The sequence below is a fragment of the Bubalus bubalis genome, chromosome 5 (genome assembly GCF_019923935.1).
Source record: "Bubalus bubalis isolate 160015118507 breed Murrah chromosome 5, NDDB_SH_1, whole genome shotgun sequence".
Taxonomy (NCBI): domain Eukaryota; kingdom Metazoa; phylum Chordata; class Mammalia; order Artiodactyla; family Bovidae; genus Bubalus; species Bubalus bubalis.
This window is the reverse complement of record NC_059161.1, coordinates 15,657,218-15,681,926: the sequence shown is the minus strand read 5'-3', so window position 1 is coordinate 15,681,926 and position 24,709 is coordinate 15,657,218. Positions and strand designations below refer to the sequence as shown.

Genomic DNA, 24,709 nt, shown 5'->3' with positions numbered 1-24,709 from the left:
TAAAATAATAATTAACTAGGGAGGAGAGCAGACATTCTTGGTTTGTTCCCGATGTTAGTGGAAATGTCTCCATTTGTATTTTCCTAATAAATTAAATGAGTTGTCAATATGAAAATGTTCCTTAATGTGTTAAGGAATTATCCTTATATAGATAACAAAAAGATTTGTCTTATTAGAAATGATTGCAGGGCAGCTGCTCACACGGTGAAGGTGGGAGTAAAGGGGGCCGCTCTAGCCTGTGGCCTCTGTCTCTGGCTGGGCTGGTACCGCCCAGCGGCCCAGGACAGACCTGAAATGTATGGTGCTGCAGGAACCAGCTCCAGGATCCGGATAACCTGCCACCCGAGTAGCTCCCGACCTCCAGAGACCCGCAAGAGTCTCCTGTGGTCTGATAATGGCTACCCCTCCAAATGAGCCAATGGCTGAATTGGTGTCAGGGTCGATGGGACAGTGTACAAGGCCGTGATCCCCACAGTGGCCATTTTGTGGCCCTCAAGAGTGTAAGAGTCCCCAGTGGAAGTGTGCTGGAGGAGGCCTGCCCATCAGCACAGTTGGTAAGGTGGACTTACTGCCATGTCTGGAGGCTCTGGAGCATCCCAGTGTTGTCCGGCTGATGGACGTCAGTGCCACCGCCTAAAATGACTGGGAGGCCAAAGTGACCCTGGTGTGTGAGCATGTGAACCAAGACCAAAGGACGTATCTGGACAAGGCACCCCCACCAGGCTTGCCAGTGGAGACCACCAAGAATCTGATGCCCTGGTTTCTAAGAGGCCTGGATTTGCTTCCTGCCAATGGCATCGTTCACTGAGACCTGAAGCCAGAAGAAGGTGACAAGTGGTGGGACAGTCAGGCTGGCTGACTTTGGCCTGGCCAGAATCTACAGCTACCAGGCAGCTCTACACCTGTGGTTGTTAACACTCTGGTACCGTGAACTCCAAAAGGCCTTTTGCAATCTACCTATGAAAAGCCTCTGGATGTGTGATGCGTTGGCTGTATCTTCACAGAGACACTCTGAAGCTGACCAGTTAGCTGATAGGCAGAATCTTTGACCTGATTGAATGGCCCCCAAAGGATGACTGGCCTCCAAACGTATTTCTATCCCCAGGAGCCTTCCCCCTGCCCCCACCCTGGGGGCTCCTCACAGTTGTACTTTAGACAGAGGAGTCTGGAGTACAGCTGCTTCTGGAAATGCTGACTTTTAGCCCCCACAGGGGACTCTGCGTCCCGAGCCTCGCAGCCCTCTTATCTACACAAGGCAGAAGGTGACCCCGAGTGAACAACAAAATGGCTGCAACAGAACCAAGAGGAGAGACACCGACATTTCCCTTCCTTTGAACACTTGAGTGAAGAGACTCCCTCTGAGAAGGTGATCTCTGTCTTCATCTCTGAGGCTGTGAAGACTCCTCCTCCAACTTTTTACAGACTATTTTGCTGCCTTAATGACATTCCCCTCCCGCCCCTCCTTTTGAGGCTTATCCTTCTCCTGCCCCGCTGTGTCCTTACACAAAGGGGTATGTCCCTTGTTCTCCTCTTCCCTATACCTTGATGTTGGGATGCTTTTTCATACAGGAAAAACAACAAAAAATGATATGATTGCAATATTTTATCAACGCCTTTCAAAAACTAATGATCTTATAAGTTTTTTTTTTAATTTGACCTCTCAATATGATATAACATAATAATTTTCTAATATTAAACCAAACTGGGGCTTCTCTGGTAGCTCAGTGGTAAAGAATCCACCCGCCAATGCAGGAGACATGAGTTCGATCCCTGATCCAGGAAGTTCACACATGCCTCGGAACAACTAGCCCTTGCCGCAACTGTTGAGCCTGTGCTCTAGATCCTGGGAGCCACAACTGCTGAAGCCCATGCACTCTAGAGCACATGGTCTTCAACAAGAGAAGCCACCGCAATGAAAGCCTGCACCCTGAAACTAGAGAGTAGCCTGTGCTTGCTGCAACTAGAGAAAAGTACTCGCAACAACAAAGACCCAGCACGGCCATAAATAAATAAGATTATTTAAAAAAAAAAACTGATAGCTTCTACTTGGTTGTGGTAGATAATTCTTTCCAAATAGTTTTTTGAGTCCCATTGGCTATTACATTATTTAGAGTTTTTAAATATATGGGTCTTTTTCTTTTTATCCTATCTTTGTTAGGCTTTAATAATAATAATAGCAGTTGTGATCATTTTGTACACTCATATGATGTTTCAAATACCACATTTTTTCCTGTATTTTATTACAACATTTACAAATGAAATACAGCATTACATATATTTTGTGGATAAGGAATTGAGGCTAAGATTATGCAGCTTGAGAGAGCAGCCTGTTTCACTAGGCTCTGCTACATAGTTTTGAAGAGTTAAAAATGAATTAAGTAGCTTTCCATGTTCTGGAATAGATTATATAGAATAGAAAAAATCTGTTTCTTGAAAGAATGAAAAGATTGATTCATGTATGCACAGGAGACAAAATGATGCTGTGAAAGTACATGGGGTTTAAAGCCAGACAAATGCTGGTTTGAATTCCAGCTCTATCCATTACTTGGTAACCCTGAATAAGTAGAAATGATGGTCATTATAAAAACATCCTGTCCTGAAGACTTTTGTGACAACATTTTCCAGTTGTGCCTGGGTCTTTTTCTGATATTTTTTTCCATAACACCTTGTTGCCCCAGGAAATCATGTATTTCTTCTAGATAATGGAATATATAATTTCATAGTCATATGTACTACTCTCTTATATTTTAGGAGGCCAATGCCATATCTATTAGGCGACCAAGGTTGATACGCTCTTATATTTTAAAATCTCCATATAAAGATACTTTATATCTTTTGTTATATTTCCTATTAGTCTTTGGTATTTAATTGTGTGCTCACTTTTGTTTCTAATATTTGTTGTTTTTTGAAAATAAGCTTTTAATTTTAGAGTACTGTGCATGTATGTGTGCTAACTCACTTCAGTCATGTCTGACTCTGCAACCTTATAAACTGTAGCCCACCAGGCTCCTCTACACATGGGATTCTCCAGGAAAGAATACTGGGGCAGGTTGCTGTGCCCTCCTCCAGAGGATCTTCCCAACCCAGGGATCAAACCCATGTCTTTTCTGTTCCCTGCATTGGCAGGCAGGTTCTTTACCACTAATGCCACTTGGGAAACCCTTAGATAAGTAGCAGAGTAAGCTAAATAATAACCCCACAAAATGTAAATGTCCTAACCTCCAGAACCTGTGAATGTTATACGGTCATAGGTACTTTGCAAGTGTGGTTAAATTAAGGATTTTTATGATGGGGAGATTATTCTGGATTATCCCAGTGGGCCCTGTATAATCACAGGATCCTTATAAGAGGGGTCCAAGAAAGTCAGACGGAGGAGAAGGTGATACGTCAACATAAGAAGAGATTGGAGTGATGTGGCCACAAGTCAATGAATGTTAGCAGTCTATAGAAGCTGGAAAAGACAAGGAATGGAGTTGCCTCTGGAGCCTCCAGAAGGAACCAGCCCTGCCAGCTCCTTGATTTTCACCCCTCTAAGATTCCCTGGTGTCTCAGTGATAAAGAATTCACCTGCCAATGCAGGAGACATGGGATTGATCCCTAGGTTGGAAAGATCCTTTGAAGAAGGAAAGTGGAGAATTCCATGGACAGAGGAACCTGGTGGGCTACAGTCCATGGAGTCACAAAGGATCAGACACAACCTAGAAACTAAACAACAAGACTCATTTTGGACTTCTGACCTCCCAAACTTTTAAAGTTTGCATTATTTTAAGCCAATAGATCTGTGATAATTTGTTACAGCAGGAATAGGACACACATAGTTTTAGAACGACAGAAAAGTGGCAAAGATACTACAGAATTCCCATACGCCCCATCCAGTTTCCCCCTTTGTTACTGTCTTACATTAGGATGGTATATTTGTCACAATTAATGAACCTATAAGACATCTTATTATTAACTAAAGTCCATACTTTCTTTTTTCAGATTTTCTTAATTTTTACTGTGTGCTCTCTATCTGTTCCAGAAGGGCATCCAGCTTCCCATATTCCATTTAGCTGTCCTGTCTCCTTTGGCTCCTCTTGGCTGTGGTAGTTTCTCAGACCATGTTTTGGATGACCTTGACAGTCTGAAGAATACAGCTCAGATAGTATTTTACATGCCCCTCAGTTGGGATTTTTCTCATGACTAGGCTGAGATGATGAGTTTGAGCGACGAGGACCAGAGAGGGAAGTATCACTCTCATCGCATCATTCTCGGTTATATACTGTCAACATGACATCATTGTTACTATTGAGTTTGACCACCTGGCTTAGGTAGTGTTTGTCAATTTCTGTACCACAAAGTTACTCTTTTCCCTTCCTTTGTCTCAATTCAGTTCAGTTCAGTTCAGTCGCTCAGTCTGACTGTTTCCAACCCCATGGACTACAGCACGCTAGGCTTCCCTGTCCATCACCAACTCCCAGAGCTTGCTCTAACTCATGCCCATCGAGTTGGTGATATCTAGTGTTTTTCAAATAAGAAACTTTTAAAATTTGTCAGTTACACTATTTTTTTGTTTTATAAGTAAGGGAGTTGGTGATGGACAGGGAGGCCTGGCGTGCTGAGATTCATGGGGTCGCAAAGAGTCGGACACGACTGAGTGACTGATCTGATCTGATCTGAATGTCTCCTTTATGTTAATTACTTCTGTCATGCTTGTGGTTCCTTTTATATTCTTTTATATATTTTATATTCTTTTTCTATACATGAATATATATATTCTTTTATATATATTCTCTTATATGTATATATTTATATTCTTTTATATATATATTCTTTTTCTATACATGAATATATATATATTCTTTTATATATTTTATATTCTTTTTCTATACATGATCTCCAGTTGGCAAGGAGTTGTTTGTTTCTTTAAATATTTAAATATTTTTCTATTGATTTCTGTCTTCATAGCATAGTGGTAAAAGAATATCTGTTATATAAATTTTGCCTTTTTGAATTTTGTCAGTTTTTAGTTTGTTCTCTTATATGATCACTTTCTGTGCTTTCTGAATTTTCATAAAGACTTTGAAAGGAATTCTATTTTCTGTTTGCAAGGTATAAACTAAACTCTAAATTTTGCAGTGGGTAGGAACATATTTGTTTTGATTACCTCTGAATACACAGCTTCTCAAACAGGGCCTAATACACGGTAGGAGTTCACTAAACAATTTTTAGTAAATGACTACAAAAATTTCATGCTCTCAGTTAGGACCAATAAAAATGTCTCCAGACATGGCCAACTGTCCCCTTGTGAACAAAATCACCAAGTGAACTACTTTAAGATGATAAAGTTATCTACATAGAAAATCTGAGAGAATCTGCTCAAAAAGTATCAAAATTAATATTTGGATTCAGCAAAGTTAGTTGATAGATTTAATAAGTCAATATTAAATTACATTCCTATAGTATAGCAGTAATAAACCTTTAAAGAATATAGTTTTAAAGTCAGTATCATCAATGATAGCAATACAAATAAAAGACTAAATCTAATAAAAGATGTGTAAGAGCTTTAGGAAGAATATTATAAAATATAATGAAAGATATTAAAGACATAAGAACAGAGAAATTTACAAGAATCACTTTTTTTTTTCTTCCCAAACTGATCTATAAATGTAATGCAAGTCCAATCAAAAGCCAATAGGGAGTTTTCATGGGATTTGACAAATTGATTCTAAAATTTATACTGGGGAATATGGAATAAAGCTAGCTAAGGCACTTTTGCAGAAAATTAATTTGGGAGGCTTGCTGTATCATGTATCAGAGTTTACTCTAAAGATACAGTGGCCAGCAAACATGAAAAGATGGCTGATTTTTAGAGAAATGCAAATCAAAACTACAATGAGGTATGGTGATCTCACATTGGTCAGAATGTCTGTAATCAAAAAATCTACAATCAATAAATGCTGGAGAGGATATGGAGAAAGGGGAATCCTCTTACACTGTTGGTAGGAATGTAAATTGCTACAGCCACTATGGAGAACAGTATGGAGGTTCCTCAAAAAACTAAAAGTAGAACTACCACATGACCCAGTAATCCAATTCCTGGGCATATACCTGGAGAAAACCATAATTCAAAAGAGACATGCATCCCAATGTTCATTGCAGTACTATTTACAATAGCCAGGATGTGGAAGCAGCCTAAATGTTCAACAACAGAGGAATGGATAAAGAAGATGTGGTACATATTGGGTTGGTCAAAAAATTGCTTTAGATTTTTCCATTAGTTGTTACAGAAAAACCTGAATTATACCACACACAGACACATATATATGTATGTACCTATACATACATGCATATATATATATATATAATGGAATATTATTCAGCCACGAAAAGGAATGAAATAGTGCCATTTGCAGAGATGTGGCTAGACCTAGAGATGTCATCCAGAATGAAGTAAGTCAGAAAGAGAAAAACAAATATAATGTATTAACACTCATATGTAGAATCTAGAAAAATGGTACAGATGAACTTATTTGCAAAGCAGAAATAGAGACACAGATGCAGAGAACAAACATATGGAAACCACGGGGAGAAGGGGGAGTGGAATGAATTGGGAGTTTGGGATTGACATATATACACTACTATGTATAATACAGATAACTAATGAGAATCTTCTATATAGGGAACTCTACTCAATGCTCTGTGGTGACCTAAATGGGAAGGAGATCTCGAAAAGAAAAGATATACATATACATATAACTGATTCACTTTGCTGCACTGCAGAAACTAACACAACATTGTAAAGCAACTATACTCCATAAAAATTAATTTAAAATAATAAAATTGTAGTAATCAAGAATGTAGGCAAAACTAGGCAAATAGAAATAGCAAACAGAATAGATATATTGTTTGCAGAACTACAGATACATGGAAAGTTAATATATGACAGAGGAGGCTTTCAAAACCATTGGCAAAGGATATAATATGCTAGGATTACTGACCTTGTATTTTGAAAAATCATTTTTATTTATTATCTGTCTTTTTCCACTACAAAGGGAGCTCCATGAGGTCAGGGATCTGATCTGTTTACTTCACAGTTGTATTTCAACGTTGCCTCAGATAACCATTGTTCAGTTCCATCAACATAAATACTTTGTTTTTGCTTTTGAATCTTTGTGGCTTCTAGTCTCAAACATTCCCTTGCATGGTGGTAATCCCAAAGAACAAACTGGTCCACATTTAGTTCTCCTCCACTGCCTTCTGACTGGGTAACCATGGTTCCTGTCATTCTTAAACAGTGGCACTTTATGCTACTGAGCAGTTATGTCCACCTACAGGTCCTTTGGCCAGGCTGGCTAGAGCCTGGCTGTTATCAGTCCTGCCCCAGACTGAGCCTCTAAATGGCCAGTTGTTAACACAGAGGAAAGATATCCACAGTCACACAAAGTGCCTCATCCAGGCCCCTCTCTCACATGTAGGGGTCCCAGAGAGTTTGCCTAAGAGAACCAAGTGATATAGGTAGCTCTGGATTAACCCTCCAGGAAAATTAAATAAATGTGCCTGCCTCTCAGACATCATTCATTCATTTACCATGAATTTGCGAGCCCTATTACTTGCTAGGCACTAGCAACTGACTTATCATGTTCAAGATCTGAAGCAGTAAGTAGTGGCACAGGGATTTGCCAAAGTCTTGAAACAGTTCTCTGAGCCTTTCCAGTGGAGAACAACACCTAGTATTTAAGGGCCTTCTTCATCTTGACCCAACAAATGCCCTCCCCAACACACACCTCACAATAGGCCCCTCACACGCCAATCTCTCGGTCCCATCAGTATCCAGCAAACAGGCCAGCATGCCTCCTGGCTCTGGCTCCTTACTTTTACCCTGATACGCTCTCAGTCTGCAAAACCCTCTGCATCCTCTCTACCCATCCAAATCCTACTTTTCTTCAGGGCCCAACTGCTCTGATCAGTAAATCTCCCATTGAACATAGGACACTCTGATGGCCTAAGGGTGGAGGTTGGCAGCCCACCTAGACCTCTCTGTCTGGGATTGCTCTTTCAGTGCCTCATGGGTTGGTCTAAAGATGATATAGAATGAAAGTCCAGGAAAGAAACCTCTGCATTTTATAGTCTAAGAAACTAAAGCATGGGATGACTGAATGACTTATTCTAGAAAACAGATTAATACACTAGAAATACGAGGTGGTGGAGCACAGTGGAAATCACTTGGTTCTCTAAAGTTAGAAACATCTGACTGTGAATCCTGCTTTGGCAATTTACTGGCTGAGTGACCCCAGGAGAATTACTTCACCTTCCTGAACCACTGTTTCCTTACATATATTAAGTTCGCCAAAAAGTGCAGGTTTTTCCAGAAGCTCCTATGGAAAAACCCAAACAAACTTTTAGCCACCCCAATACATTGGGGAAGATTAATATCTTCTTTGCAAGATTGTTGTGAATGTAAGAAATAAAGTGCATAAAATACCTGACATCATAAATTAAATTGCAGTTTTCCATTCTTTCTTAATTTTATTATGCTGCCTCTTTCTACAAGACCAACCTCCTTGAAAGTAGGTTCTATGCTGTGTCAGCGCCCATATTCCCCATAAGGCCAGCACAATTCAGAGCGTACAGTGGGGGTTTCAGAAATAATTTTTTAAGTTTAAAAAAAAAAGACTTTTTTCTGAAAGATCAATATTCACTTAAATGAACAATGAATTTAAAACTAGATCTCTTGTTTTTTCCATTCTTATTACTCTGGTATGCTCTTATCTTTTACATATATTCCCATATGTGACAAAATATTGCATAAACAATGAAATCATTAGTAGTAAATGAGATTTATAGCGTGTAAGAGAATAGTGTTCTACAAGATTTTGTTTTAGTCCATGAAAAATAATGAATTATTCCTAACGTTAATTTATATTATAGTATAAAAACTCCAGATGTCAGAACTGAAAAGATTTCCAGAACCATGGCAGAGGGTAGTTTCTAAGTTTATTTTGGCTTGAGGCCACTTAAAGGGTGAGAAAAAGTTCATGATTTCCCATTGTGTGAAGTCACACGTACAAAGTCCTTTTGTCCAAGTGGCCTTGTCATGTGACATTGTTAAGTATTTTTCACTTGGCCTTCTAATCACATCCAAGATGTCATACCCCTAGAGGCAATTTGATGTATGAATAAATGGAAATTTGAGGTGAGGCTCAGCGGGGTCACCAGAATCGGACTGTGACTAGCAAACCAAAAGCAGACATCTCTGAGTTTACTTAGAACATGTACAAGGTGAAGAAAATTCAAATCAAGAGTTGAAGTCTTATCAGGGCTAAGAGGTAAAAAATAGTAGATGGGTCAGGTTATTGGAGGACAAAGAGTGAGTTTCTTTTGTTTGAGAATAGAGTTTGCATCAGGATGGAGTTCACAGCATTTGAGGACTTGTTCATTCTACCAAAAGGAAATAAAAGCAAACTGATGACTTGGCAGAAAATAGAAGACAAACGAATTGGGGTTTAATTTCTCAGATGGCATGAATGCAAACATGCTACATTTTTCTGGTTTGGAAAAATCACCAAAGGGTTCTTTGGCAGGAATATTATTTTTAAATTCCTGATTTGAACTATTCATTTCTACCTTCTGAAGCACTCTTTGTCTCTTACACCAGGCCCAATTCCCCTATCGCTGTTAAATCACAGGCACCCACAAAAGCCTGTGTCTGCTTGTTGCATTCTGTGGATTCTCAATCAGCCCTCATGAATGCTTGTTTTGACACTGCCCTGTTAGCAATTCAGTGTGCACTCTCTGGGCTCCTCCTTTCCTTCAATAACAAATCTTCATTAGACATCAGTTTTCAGCCATTTAAACCCTGACTACACATTTTAGAATATTATCTAGCTCATCTATTTGCCAAAATTATATGGTAACTTTTTCAATAAAAGATCCAATTGTTGTGACATATCTCTACCATTTATACATGTTAAAACAATATTCTTCTAATGACAATATTAGCATGCATTTATAAGATTGTTGGGTGGAAGGAGTGTTATTTTCTTTAAGGATTTCTTGAGAAGGAGCCATGTGCCAAGTCTATATTACACTCTCTAACAGAAATAAATGAGATGAAAAGTAATTGTAAGTGGATGGGATATTCTTCTAGAGGTGTTAGTTATGGAAATGAATTCTGGAGCCCCTGATAAAACCTGCTTTTTTTCATTTGCTTTCCTGGCCAGAAAGGTCAATAGGTCTAAGACCACTTTAATGGAATATTGCTATGCTATGCTATGCTATGCTGAGTCACTTCAGTCGTGTCCGACTCTGTGTGACCCCATAGACGGCAGCCCACCAGGCTCCCCCATCCCTGGGATTCTCCAGGCAAGAACACTGGAATGGGTTGCCATTTCCTTCTCCAATGCATGAAAGTGAAAAGTGAAAGTGAAGTCGCTCAGTCATGTCCGACTCTTAGCGACCCCATGGACTGCAGCCGACCAGGCTCCTCCATCCATGGGATTTTCCAGGCAAGAGTACTGGAGTGGGGTGCTATTGCCTTCTCCGTAATGGAATATTACCCAGCTATTAAAAAGAATGCATTTGAATCAGTTCTAATGAGGTGGATAAAACTGGAGCCTATTATACAGAGTGAAGTAAGTCAGAAAGAAAAACACCAATACAGTATACTAACGCATATATATGGAATTTAGAAAGATGGTAACAATGACCCTATATGCGAGACAGCAAAAGAGACACAGATGTAAAGAACAGACTTTTGGACTCTGTGGGAGAATGCAAGGGTGGAATGATTTGAGAGAATAGCACTGAAACATGTATATTACCATATGTGAAATAGATCGCCAGTCCAGGTTCCATGCATGAGACAGGGTGCTCAGGGTTGGTGCACCGGGATGACCCTGAGGGATGGGATGGGGAGGGAGGGGGGAGGGAGGTTCAGGATGGGAAACACATGTACACCCATGGCTGATTCATGTAAATGTATGGCTAAAACCACTACAATATTGTAAAGTAATTAGCCTCCAATTAAAATAAATAAATTAATTAAAAAAAAAAAGAGTTGAGCAAAGGAAACACAATATAGTTCTACAAATCTCCAAAAGGGCTTCCAGCATCCCGAATCATCTAGTTCTTTGCCATTACTCAGGAGTCTTAGGGAACCCTGATTCTCCTTTCATGGTGCCCTTGTGAATACTGGTCTTATTGATTTAAAAATGATGGCACTGGAATTCCTAGAGTGGTGCTCTGGGGATTTTCCTGGTGGTCTGGTGGTTGACTCCAGACTTCCAATGTAGGGAATACAGGTTCCATCCCTGGTCAGGGAACTAAGATCTTGCATGCCAAGTAGCACAGCCCCCCCAAAAAGAGACTTTTTTTTTTTTTAAGAAAGCAGTGCTCTAAATAGAGAAACTGACATTTTTTGAAGCTGCACAAATGTACAGTAGATAACATGTTTATCCTTTTACCAAACTAAACTTAGCTTAGACAACTAAGCTTGGGAGGTTTAGAAATTCTCCAGATCACTTTCCCACTTTCTACTTGACAAGGCCCTTTCTGACTGCTTCTCCATATGAGACTTTCGTTTACAATGGTTACCCTGGTGTGACAGGCTGAATAATAGCCTTCTAAAAACATCCACATCCCAACCCCCAGAACCTGTGAACACCTTAATTTACATGCCAAAAGGGTTTTGCAGCTGGGATTAAGTTTAGCATTTGGGGATGGGGAAATGATCTTGGATGACCCACGTGAGCCCAGTGTAATCACAGCGTCCTTATAAGAGAGAAGCTGGAGGATCAGTCAGAGGAAGGAGATGTAAAAATGGAGAGGGTCAGAGAGGAGGGGAAAATGCTACCCTGCTAGCTTTGAATACGGAAAAGAGTCTAGGAATGCTGACAATCTCTAGAAGCTGAAGGAGAGAAGGAAGTAAAGACAAGAAAGCAGATTCTCCCCAGAGCCTCCAGAGTGGAACATAGCCTTATCAACATCCTGATTTTAGCAGGGTAGGACCCATTTTGTACTCTGACCTCCAGAGAACAATTTTCTGTTGGGTGAAGCCTTTAAGTTTGTAGTAGTTTGTTACAGCAGCAAGGAAATGAATATACCTGATAAGGCTCTAACAATCCCCAAACTTTTCTCTAATCCTTGTGTCTGTTATTAACGATATCACCTGTGGTTTTATTTTAATACTGTTGATCTATGACAGTGCTATCTATACATCGTTTTTAGTTCTACTGAGAGCTCTGTAAATTTTTAGTTTCATCAAAAGACAAATGGACAAATGTGGATGAGAATGTGGAGACATTGGAACATTTGCACACTGCTGGTTGAAATATAAAATGGTGTAACCACTGTGGAAAACAGTTTGGTGGGTTTGCATTGTTAAAAATGGAATTGCCCATGACTCAGGAATTGTACTTCTGGGTACACACCCCAAACAACTGAAAACAGGTAGTCAACAAAAACTTCACACAGATGTTTATAGCAGGGCTTTTCACAACAGCTAAAAGGTAGAAACAAGTCAAATGTTCATCAACTGATGAGTGGAAAAACAAAATATGGTCTATTCACCAATGGAATATTATTCAGTCACAGGACGAAGTGAAGTACCAGGACTTGCCACAGGGTGGGTGGACCTTAAAAACATGCTAAATGAAAGAAGACACTTTCCAAAGGCCATATATTATTCGATTCCATTTATAGGAAATATCCAGAATCAACAAATTCATGAAGACAGAAAGCAGATCGATGGTTGCCAGGCAATGGAAGGAGAGGAGATGGGGTGACTTTTTAATAGACAGAAGATTTCCTTTGGATCAAAGAAAATATTCAGAGACTGAAATAGTGGTGAGGGTTACACAACCTTGTGAACAAACTGAATGTCTTTAATGATAAGTTTTATCCTACATATATTTTACTACAATATTTTTTTCACAGAGAGACAAAGGGAACTAAATAAAATTTAAATCAAAGTGGAATAAGCTTCCGGAACCTTGCCCCACTGATTTCTAACTTCTAGTTCTTCAGTCCAGAGCCTCCCAGTTAAAACTATTTGGTTTGGGGGTAACTAATTATTTGGATATTTGCTACACATTTCCAAATAACATGCTTTATTTGGAAAACACTGCACCTATTGATCTATACATTTTGATATTGTCTATTGACTTCCAACTATAGTGGATGAGTATTTAGCTCTGTTTTCAGTAATTGTATATTTAATATCCAAGAGCTCTTTCTTATTCTCTGATTTTGTGTTTTTACACTACAGTGTTCTTCCTAATCAATGCAATATCTTTCTTTTCTCTCTGAGAATGTACACTATAACTATTTTATATTCTATTCTGCCCCCTGCTTTGCCATTTTCATTCAAGTTCTTTTTTTCCTTCATATTTATTTGATTTCTTCTCTGTCCTTTATATTGAAGACTTTCTTCAAATGTCTGTGATCCTGAACTGACTCATCATGTTTAGGAGTGAGGCACTAAGAAGTCAGCTGGCAGTTGATATCATGGCAGAGTAGAAGGCCACGTGAAACTTTTATTAGGGAAGCTCATCTGTTAAAGTCTTTTCTCTGGGAACACTTGGTTTCTGCTGGGAAAAATTCTTTCAGTTCCAACCTGCTTTCTATCCCTGTATGTGGAAGGAGTGGGGTAATGTATCTACTTGCTAAACCTGCAGAATTCCACCATGAATTATTTCCTTTGCCCTCCACTGTGCACCTTTTTTGGTTCAGTTTCTCCAAATAATGAACTGCTGGCCTCCTGTAGCCATCTGGCTGCTCCCAGGCGAGAGCAGGGCCAGGAGTTTAACAGGCTTTCCCCCAGTCCCTAATTCCAGCCTAGGGCTCTGTCCCCACCTTCCCCAGCCCCTGGTGCCTCTCAGCCTTCCCCTTCCCGGAGGTCTGCCAGGCAACAGAGTGTCTTTCTCAGTGACATTCCCTCTGCTAGAACTTAGTCATCACTTCACTGTTTCCTTTATCCTCTATCTACCAGCAATTTGCTGGCTTTTTTTTTTTTTTGCTCACATTTTTATTCTTTTACTTTAGTGGAGTTTCTCTAGCGAGGTAAGATAACTTTATACATTTAATTCACCCTTTTATCTGGAAATCAGGTGTGTTTGCTTCAGGTGGGATATATAGCACTTTTACTTACCTGTCTTGTGCATTCCTCACAAAAATTCTGTAAAGGTGGGTCATGTGATTGTCAGTAATTCTGTAGCTAAGCAAATGGAAATTCAAAAAGGAAATTAACTTGCCCAATACCACATGACTGTGATGAACCAGGATTTGAATACAAGCCTTTTAACTCTGCAAGTCTTTAACTCTTTAACTCAAGTCTTAGTAATAATAATACAAAGAAAGGCTAATTTTCTATGTGTGGTAGGCAGAATAACAGCTTTCAAAGATGCTCATGTCCTAATCCCTGGAAGGTGTGAATATGTTATGATACATGGAGAAGAATTAAGATTGCAGATGGAATTAAGTTTGATAATCATATAATCATCTAGGAAGATTATTTCCCGTTATTTGGGTGGGCCCAATGTAATCACAGGATTCCTTAAAAGTGGAAGAGGAGGATACAAAAGAGGAGAGTGTCAAAGACAGACCTGACAGCAAAAGAAAGTCACAGAGAGATCATTGTTTTGGCTTTGAAGACAGAGGAAGAGGGCCCACAAGCCAAGAAATGTGAATGTCCTTTAAAAGCTAGAAAAATACCCTCTACCCAGAGTCTCCAGAAAAGAACACAGCCTCAACAGCAATTTAGTTTTAACCCAGTGAGACCTGTGTCAAATATTTGTCCTACAGAACTGTAAGATAATAAATTTCATTGTTTATATGTTTAAGTTTCTGATAATTTGTTATAGTTACAGTAATAAATTAATATACTACATTCCAGGATTTGTTTAGCTGCTTTTACATATATTAGTTTATTTAATCCTCATAAAGATGCCATGTGGTATGTATAATTATCCCATTTTCTTTTTTTTTCAATTATTTTTCTGATGAGCAGACTGAAGCATGTAAAGAATTAAAAAACATGTCCCAAAAACTTAAATAGACTCTTTACAAAAGATTAAAGTGTTAGTGGCATATAAAAAGCTCCTCAGCATCACTGCTCATAGGGAAATGCACATTAAAATAATAATGCAGTACTCACATACGTATGCGTTTGGATGGTTAAAGACAATATTAAGTGTTGATAAGGTTATTGAGCAACTGCTACTCTCATATTGGTATAGGGTGCAGTATGATAAAAATCACTATGAAAACATCGTCACAATTTAAGGTAAGCCTATATTTAGTGACACCCAGCATTCCCACTCACAGGAATTTGCTGAAGAGAAGTAAAAACATATGTCTACACAAATACTTATACACAAAAGTTCCTAGCAGGTTTTTTCACAATAGCCTAAATTGGAAATAACTCATAAGTCCATCAATAGATGAATGAACAAATTCTGGTATATCTATTTAAAGGAATACATCTGGAAAATGAAAAGGAATAGCGAAATGTGCGGGAAAAAAAATGCATGACTCTCAAAACCATGCCAAGTGAAAGAAGTTAGATACAAGAGTACATACTATATGATTCCATTTACATAAATCTCTAGAAGAGACAAATCTAATCTATACTGATAGAAAGTAGGTCAGGGATTGCTTGGATTAGAGGTTTCAGGTTAGCTGAAAAGTAGTACAAGGAAGCATTTTAGGGTGATGGAAATGCTCTTTATCTTGATAGTATTGGTAGTTTATACAGGTATATAAATTTGACAAAATGTATAGAAATTCACACTTAAAGTGAATACATGTCACTGCATATGAATTATATCTCAATAAATCTGATTTTTTTAAACTTCTAAAGTCACATAGCTGAAATCGTAAGGCTTGGATTTGAACCCAGGCAGTTCAACTGTAGAGTCTGTGTTCTCACCAATAGAAAGTACTGCCCATCAGTGCTATTTGGGTACTGTAACAGCACAAATAACTGTCCCCTATTGTGTGGGTTAAAATTCCTTGGCTCTCCTCCCACTAGGAGGTGGAGTCTAATTCCCCTTCCATCTGTGGTTTTGGGCTGGCCTGTGAGCACCTTGACCAATATAGTAAAGCAGAAATGGCATTACTCCAGTTCTGGGATATTCTTTGAGAGGCTGGCAACTTCTCCATTGGTGTCTTGGAGTCCTGGGATGCCATACAAGAGGCTTAAGTACACTGCTTGAGAGACCACAGGAAGAAGCCCTGAGACTTCAGAGAGTGGAAGAGGAATCCAACAGAGCCCAGCTTCCTGCCATTTTCCAGAAAACACCAAGATGAGAGTGAAAATGCCTTAGACCCTCCAGACCAGACAACCCCTGCTCGAGTACTATTGAATGACCCCACATGACTCCATATGGTGTAGTAGAATTGCCCAGCTGAGCTCTCCCTGCATTCCTGACTCACAAAATTATGAGATTTAATGTAGAAGCTCAAAGTTAAACACTTAGTTTTGGGTTAGTTTGTTGTGCAGCAGTTAAGTGGAAAACTGATCAAAGGGATTATTCCCATTTCTGTTGCTGCAGAGGTTTTTCTGTGCTTCATGGAAACTTCTCTCTCCAGGATTCCAGATGTGATTCTATAATTGTCCCACTCAGGGGCTTAAAATGAACATTTGGCTGAAAGAATTATGGAGGCCCATCATCACTTGTTACAGCAAGTTTATAATTAAAGAGAAATGTGAAATTAGAACCACCAGGATCCCCTCCTCATCTTTCACAGCTGGGCTGCTGGTGGTTCTTCATTGTATTCACGGTGAGGTATAGGTGATCCATGGGCTTCCCACGTGGTACAGTGGTAAGGAATCTGCCTACCACTTCAGGAGACACGGGCTCAATCCCTGGGCTGGGAAGATCCCCTGGAGAAGGAAATGGCAACCCATTCCAGTATTCTTGCTTGGAGAATCCCATGGACAGAGGAGCCTGGCAGGGCTGCTGTCTTTGGGGTCATAAGTAGTCGGATACAACTTGGCAATTAAACAACAATAGGTGATCCATAGAACTCCAAACCCCAAAATTAAACAACCTCAAACTTTTGCTCAGTAACTAGATATTTACATAATTCTTCTAAGAAAGGTAGCCTTTTCTGGGACACTGCATCATCTACTAGATACAGAGATGCCATTGAATACAACAGAATGAAGATTATTATCTGAAATATTAGGCAACATGTGGTTTCAGCATCTGTGTTAATGTAGTCTGATAAATATAAAGCACTGAGGCATCCCTCTATGGGCTTCGCTACAAAATGCCAGCTGTCCCTAGGCTCCAATCGCTTACTACTCAAGAAAAGTCAATGTACAGAAAAGAACTATGCCCAAACTGGCAGAGAAACCCTTGACGATAATGCAGACTCAAGAATCATCAGGACTATCCTAATGCCATTCAGCTAAAAATGCTTCCACTTCTTTTAATTTCTGAGCACATTCTCATAGAATCAAAGTTTTACTTGGTTTTGTGTGTGTGTGTGTGTGTGTGTGTGTGTGTGTGTGTGTATCTTTACAACATCTCAGACTCTATCTACAGTCTGAAAAAAAACAATCTTGAATGCTAATGCTTAAATGATCTGCCAATACTATTAGTAATGCCAGGTCACATCCCCCACCCCCGGCATAAAAGCCCCTAAGAGCCACTAACTGAAAGCTATTCATATTTACCTGAAATAAATATTCATATTTGACTGAAAGCTATTCATATTTAAGCTGGATTTAGAAAAGGCAGAGGAACCAGAGATCAAATTGCCAACATCTGTTGGATCATCGAAAAAGCAAGAGAGTTCCAGAAAAACATTTACTTCTGCTTTACTGACTACACCAAAGCCTTTGACTGTGTGGATCACAACAAATTGTGGAAATGCTTAAGGAGCTGGGAATGCCAGACCACCTTACCTGCCTCCTAAGAAATCTGTCTAGTCAAGGTTGTGGTTTTTCCAGTGGTCATGTATGGATGTGAGAGTTGGACTGTGAAGAAAGCTGAGCACCAAAGAATTGATGCTTTTGAACTGTGGTGTTGGAGAAGACTCTTGAGAGTCCCCTGGACTGCAAGGAGACCCAACCAGTCCATTCTGAAGGAGATCAGCCCTGGGATTTCTTTGGAAGGAATGATGCTAAAGTTGAAACTCCAGTACTTTGGCCACCTCATGCGAAGAGCTGACTCATTGGAAAAGACTCTGATGCTGGGAGGGATTGGGGGCAGGAGGAGAAGGGGATGACAGAGGATGAGATGGCTGGATGGCATCACTGACTCGATGGATATGAGTCTGAGTGAACTCCGGGAGTTGGTGATGGACAGGGAGGCCTGGTGTGCTGCAATTCATGGGGTTGCAAAGAGTCGGACACAACTGAGTGACTGAACTGAACTGAAGAAATCTGTATGCAGGTCAAGAAGCAACAGTTAGAAGTGGACATGGAACAACAGACTGGTTCCAAATCGGGAAAGGAGTACGTCAAGTCTGCATATTGTCACCCTGCTTATTTGACTTACATGCAGAGTACATCATGAGAAATGTTGGACTAGATGAAGTACAAGCTGGAATCAAGATTGTCGGGAGAAATATCAATAACCTCAGATATGCAGATGACCCTTATGGCAGAAAGATAAGAAAAACTAAAGAGCCTCTCGATGAAAGTGAAAGAGGGGAGTGAAAAAGTTGGCCTAAAACTCAACATTCAGAAAACTAAGATCAACGCATCTTGTCCCATCACTTGATGGCAAATAGATGGGGAAACAGTGGAAACAGTGATAGACCTTATTTTGTTGGGCTCCAAAACTACTGCAGATGGTGACTGCAGCCATGAAATTAAAAGACACTTACTCCTTGGAAGAAAAAGTTATGACCAACCTAGACAGCATATTCCAAAGCAGAGACATTACTTTGCAACAAAGGTCCGTCTAGTCAAAGCTATGGTTTTTCCAGTGGTCATGTATGGATGTGAGAGTTGGACTATAAAGAAAGCTGAGCACCGAAGAATTGATGCTTTTGAACTGTGGTGTTGGAGAAGACTCTTGAGAGTCCCTTGGACTGCAAGGAGATCCAACCAATCCATCCTAAAGGAAATCAGTCCTGAATATTCATTGGAAGGACTGATGCTGAAGCTGAAACTCCAATACTTTGGCCACTTGATGGGAAGAATTGACTCATTGGAAAAGACCCTGATGCTGGGAAAGATTGAAGGCAGGAGGAGAAGGGGATGACAGAGGATGAGATGGTTGGATGGCATCACTGACTCAATGGACATGAGTTTGAGTAAACTCTGGGAACTGGTGATGAACAGGGAGGCCTGGCGTGCTGCAGTCCATGAGGTCACAAAGAGTCGGACTCGACTGAGCGACTAAACTGATTGATTCCTACTTACCACAGCTGAAAAATTCTGACATGGACTTCAATGCCAACCTCCTTCACCTGTTGTTGTCTTTCCCTTCACTGTTTTCCAGTCACAGCGTCCTGCTGATATAGGCACATCCTGCTTTCTGAATATCCTCACTCAAATGGTAGAAAGTTAATGATAGCTAATGACTTTGAACATCTTTTATTTGTCAGAGCACTTAAGGTCTCCCCTTCTGGAAATTACCTGTTCATGGCATTTGCCTATTTTTTCCACGATGATTATTCCACTTGCTGATTTTTGCAAAAGCTCCCTTCTAGTGCTCGATATAGCTGCTTGATTCATGTTAGACAATGAAAATATTTTCTCCCAAATTATCATCTGTCTGTTAACTTTATCAATGTTGTATCTTGTTGAACAGCAATTTTTACCTTGACAAAATTGAATTCAGTTTTTTTCTTTATGATTTATGCTTCGGATTTTTTTTTAGGAAGTCATTTATCACTACCAATGGGCAGGTAATAGGACTTTTTGTTTTTTTCCTTCCTATACTTACAGCTCTTTTCTCCCATCTCTTATTGCTTGAAAAAGACTTCCAATTTATGTTACATAGTAGCAATGATAGTATTTTTTTCTTGTTCCCAATTAGAAAGGAACTGCATCTTCAGTTTTTGCATAAGTATAGTTTCTGTTGTGAGTTTTCAGTTAAAGTGAGTCCCTGCAGTTCATTGTTTCCTGATAGACTTATAAATAGATATTGGCTTATTTATGTTTTATCAAATAATGTTTCTACATCAATTGAGATTAATAATATTTTAATAAATGTAAATGTTTTATGTTAGCTACTCATTGGTGAATTATGTTGATAAACTTTTCTCCTGTTAAATCATCCGTTCATTCCAGGGTTAAAAGGGATAATTAATTTTTTACATAGTTTGGCATTTATGATCATAAGTGAAATAGACCTATCATTTTCTATTGTGTATTTTTTGTGTTATTCCTATCTCCTTCTGAAGACATTAAGAAGGATAACAGAATAACCTGGGCAATTCATTTCCTATGTTCTGTAAGCACTTTTATAAAACAGAAATTGATCCTTCCTTGAAATGTTAGTAACACTAAGGTAAAAAACCATCTGTATTTGAGATCTGAGGGGATGGTTTGCATTTTAGACACCCTTTCAGCTAGCAATAATTGATATTTAAGTACTCTTGGTATTCAACTGGTATATCTAAGCTCTCTATATTGCTTTGTGTCAGTTTTGACATCTTATAATTTATTGGTGTTTCTCTGTTATATATAGATTTTCAAATGCTATAATATTCTTTTATTATTTTTTTAAATCTTTCTTGAGACTGACCTTATTTCTTTTTAATTTTGATTCTTATTTGTATTCTCTTTTATCTTTTATTAAGTAAATATGTTACTGAAGTGTAACATACATACAAAAAATTAGAAATCATAGATGTATATAGCTCTATGAATTTTTGTGAAGTATATATCTAGGAACAAAAATTATGGATCAAGCACACATACACAAAAATATATGTACAAAAAATATTATAGTAATATAATTTGTAGTTGCCAAAAGTGAAAATAACTTAAATGTTCATCAGTGATAAGCTAGATAAAGAAACATTGGTATGTTTATAGCATGGAATACGATGCAGCAATAAAAATATAATCTACTAGCACACACAAGAACATGGACAAAATGCACAAACAAAGCTTTGGCAAAAGAAATGTCACACAAAGTTGGGGTATACCGTATGACATTGGGCTTCCCGGGTGGCGCTGGTGGTAAAGAGCCCACCTGCCAGTGCAGGAGGCATAAGAGACACAGGTTCAATCCCTGGGTCGGGAGGATCCCTTGGAAAAGGGAATGGCAACCCACTTCAGGTAATTCTTGCCTGGAGAATCCCACGGACAAAGAAGCCTGGAGGGCTACAGTCCGCGAGGTCGCAAAGAATCAGATGTGACTGAAGCAACTTAGCACACACACACACACTGTATAACATCTTTTATATAAAATTCAAAATAGGCAAAACTAAATTATGTTCATGGGGGTCAGAACAGTGGTTAAGTTTGGGGGGTCAGGGACTGGGAGCAGCTTCTGGGAGGGTTCTGAGGGGCTGATATTGTTCTATATCTTGATCTGGGTAGTAGTCACAGACGTGTTCACTTTGTAAAAATTCTGTGAACTATATGCAGTTATGATTTATGCACTTTTCTATGTGTATAACAATTAAAATTACACTCCATAAAAAGAGTGCTTGCTAGAATTTAATGTGAGTATATAAGTAAAAAACTTGTCATGGTGGTCAACCCTAAACATAACTTTATCTAGAAGAAAGCAAAAGTTTTATAATTAAGCTAACTTTTATTTTTAATTAACCACCCTTAACTGAATAATTAGATAAGAAATTAGTTAATGGAAAAATAGAAAGTTCTTATCTTTGCTTTTTAAGAAAATGGTATATTTTAAAGTACTCTTTTTATCGGAGTATAATTGCAATGTTTTGTTAGTGTCTGCTGTACAGCAGGGTGAATCAGCTATATATATGCATTGTCCCCTCCCTCCAATCCCTCCCACCCCTAATCCTTTCCACCCGTCTGGTCATCACAGGGGCTTCCTGGGTGGTTCAGAGGTAAAGAATCCACCTGCAATGCAGGAGATGCAGGAGGTGCAGGTTCAGCCCGTGGGTCAGGAAGATCCCCTGGAGGAGGAAATGGCAAACCACTCCAGTAACCTTGCCTGGAAAATCATATGGACAGAGGAGCCTGACGAGCTACAGTCCATAGGGTTGCAAAGAGCTGGACGCAACTGAGCACGCAGGTCATCCCAGGGCACCAGGCTGGGCTCCCTGTGCTATACAGCAGGTTCCCACTAGCCATTTTACGCATGATAGTATGCGTTATGTCAATCCTATCTCCCAATTACTCCCACCTTTCTCTTTTCCCCACCAGGGTCCTTGGGTCCATTTTCCACATCTGCATTTTTATTCTTGACCTGCAAATAGATTTACCTGTACCATTTTTCTAGAGATTTCACAGAAAACAAGTAGTTTTAATCTCTATTTATTGAGCCTTTTAGGGCAAATTTAAAATGTGTTACTAGAATGAATCTTAGGTCTTTCAAGTGGGTTCCCTAGTGGCTGAGTTGGTAAAGAATCCATCCGCAATGCAGGAGACCTGGGTTCCATCCCTAGGTTAGGAAGATGCTCTGGAGAAGGGAATGGCTACCCACTCAGGAGAGCTCAACAAAGAAGGCTGAATAACTGTAAACTTGGTGAAATCTAATTGTATTTCTGTTTTGCTAAATAAACTATTTGCTCCCCCCTAAAAAAATAAAGACATTGACAGTTACAAAACTAATACATGCAAACAAACAAAAGGAGTGGTAATATTAAAATTAGGCAAAGAGGAAAGTAAGGTTAAAAGTACTGATAAATGTAACACAATGATACAGGTACGGATGAATATAATGTGATTATTAAAAAGCACAATATTTATGAAGTTATAATCGCTATATGCTTTCTTTACCTAATAAAATAAGAGCTTAATACACAGAGCAAACCTCCTAGAATGTACTTAAAATGCAATCAGAGAGGGAGAAGTCAGGTCACTTCAGAATCGGAGAATCTGATACTTAAAACATAAAGAAAAGGAGAGATTGAGTAGTATATCAACAAATTCAATTTAATAAATCTTTAGAATAGTTTTGGAAACCACTAGTGGAAAATATGCAGTCTTCACATACCATCAGATATTTATAGAAACCATTAATATACATGTCCAAAAAGAAAACAGTACAAATAAAGATTATTAATAACCTAATAAAAGTAAGAATAAATAATAAAATGTTGACCCAAAGTAGAAAATATTAACTACTTGGAAAGTAAAAATACATACTTCTAAATAGCCATTAGATCAAGGAGATCTCAAAACTAACATGATAAGCTCTATAAAAAGCAATGGAAAAGGAAAACACTTCATACATGAACTTACAGTACACAAAGATGTCCTTGGAGTTAAAAAATAATAATACATGGTCATAATGCCTTTATTATTTTAATTAAGAAAGATAAAAAAGAAGAAATTTGCTGCCTATGCCTGTATAGGAAATTTTAAAATATTAGGAAACTTTTTTTTTGCAATTTAAGAAAAGAGAATTTATAGAGATAAAAACTGAATCTAACAAAATGAGAAAAGTTAGTAGAATGCTTAATGAATCCAACTGCTGGTATTTCAAAAGAACCAATAAAACACATAACTTGATTAAGTACTTGATTAGTACTACAAACTTGATTAAGAAAATAAGAGAAAGCAAAAATATGAAAAATTGGGGATGAAAAGACATAAATTACAATGTAAAAGAGTTTTTAAAAATGTATAAGACAATTACATGAAACTCAATGGCAACAAATTTGCAAATCTAGAGGACATGGATAATTTCTCAGATAAATATAAATGGCCAAAATTAACTCAAGAAGAAGACATGAAAATTTTTGAATAGACCAATTACCAGAGAAGACAATGGAAAGGTCAAAAAGATTTTCTGCTGAAAATGTTACCTACTGGTTTCATAGCTGAAATCTATCTAACCTTTAAAGAACAGCTGGTTCCTATGTAATTTAAATGATTCTAAGCCATAGAAAAAGATACAGAAGTTCCTGATTCATTTTACAAAGCCTGAACAACTTTTATACCAAAACTTTGTGAATAAGAAATAAATGACTATAATCTCACTTATGTGTACAATTGCAAAAAAAAAAAAAAATCTTTTTAAAAAAGCAAATAGAATCTAGCTGGATAACTAAAGATAAAACAACATGAATAGGATTTATTCAAGGAATGTACATAGGAAGTCTATCAGAATAATTTGTTGGAGCAAAAAGGGAAAATTTTGATCATATCAAAGATGCTAAAATGCATTTAATAAATTCAATAATCATTCCTATAGCACTCCAGGGGTGGGGGGAGGGAGGTGTGGAATTTTCAGAAGGCCTGAATGAGGAGCTCAGAAGACATGCCCTCCAAAGCAATGATAAAACTTAAAGTTGTCAAAAACAGTCATTTCAAACTCGAGAATTAACCAAAGCATAAAACAAGTTTAAAACTATTATTAACTCCTAGTTACATCCCTTATTGTGAAATCTCTCTTGTCTGATGTTAATATAATCACTCTGCTGCTGCTGCTGCGAAGTCGCTTCAGTCGTGTCCGACTCTGTGCGACTCGGTAGACGGCAGCCCACCAGGTTCCCTTGTCCCTGGGATTCTCCAGGCAAGAACACTGGAGTGGGTTGCCATTTCCTTCTCCAATGCATGAGAGTGAAAAGTGAAAGGGAAGTCGCTCAGTCGTATCCGACTCCTAGCGAC

General features: G+C 38.6%; 1 pseudogene; it reads left to right on the top strand.

Annotated features, from left to right (window-relative positions):
- Positions 1–394: 394 nt before the first annotated feature.
- LOC102413387 lies at positions 395–1,276 on the top strand (annotated as a pseudogene).
- Positions 1,277–24,709: the final 23,433 nt, after the last annotated feature.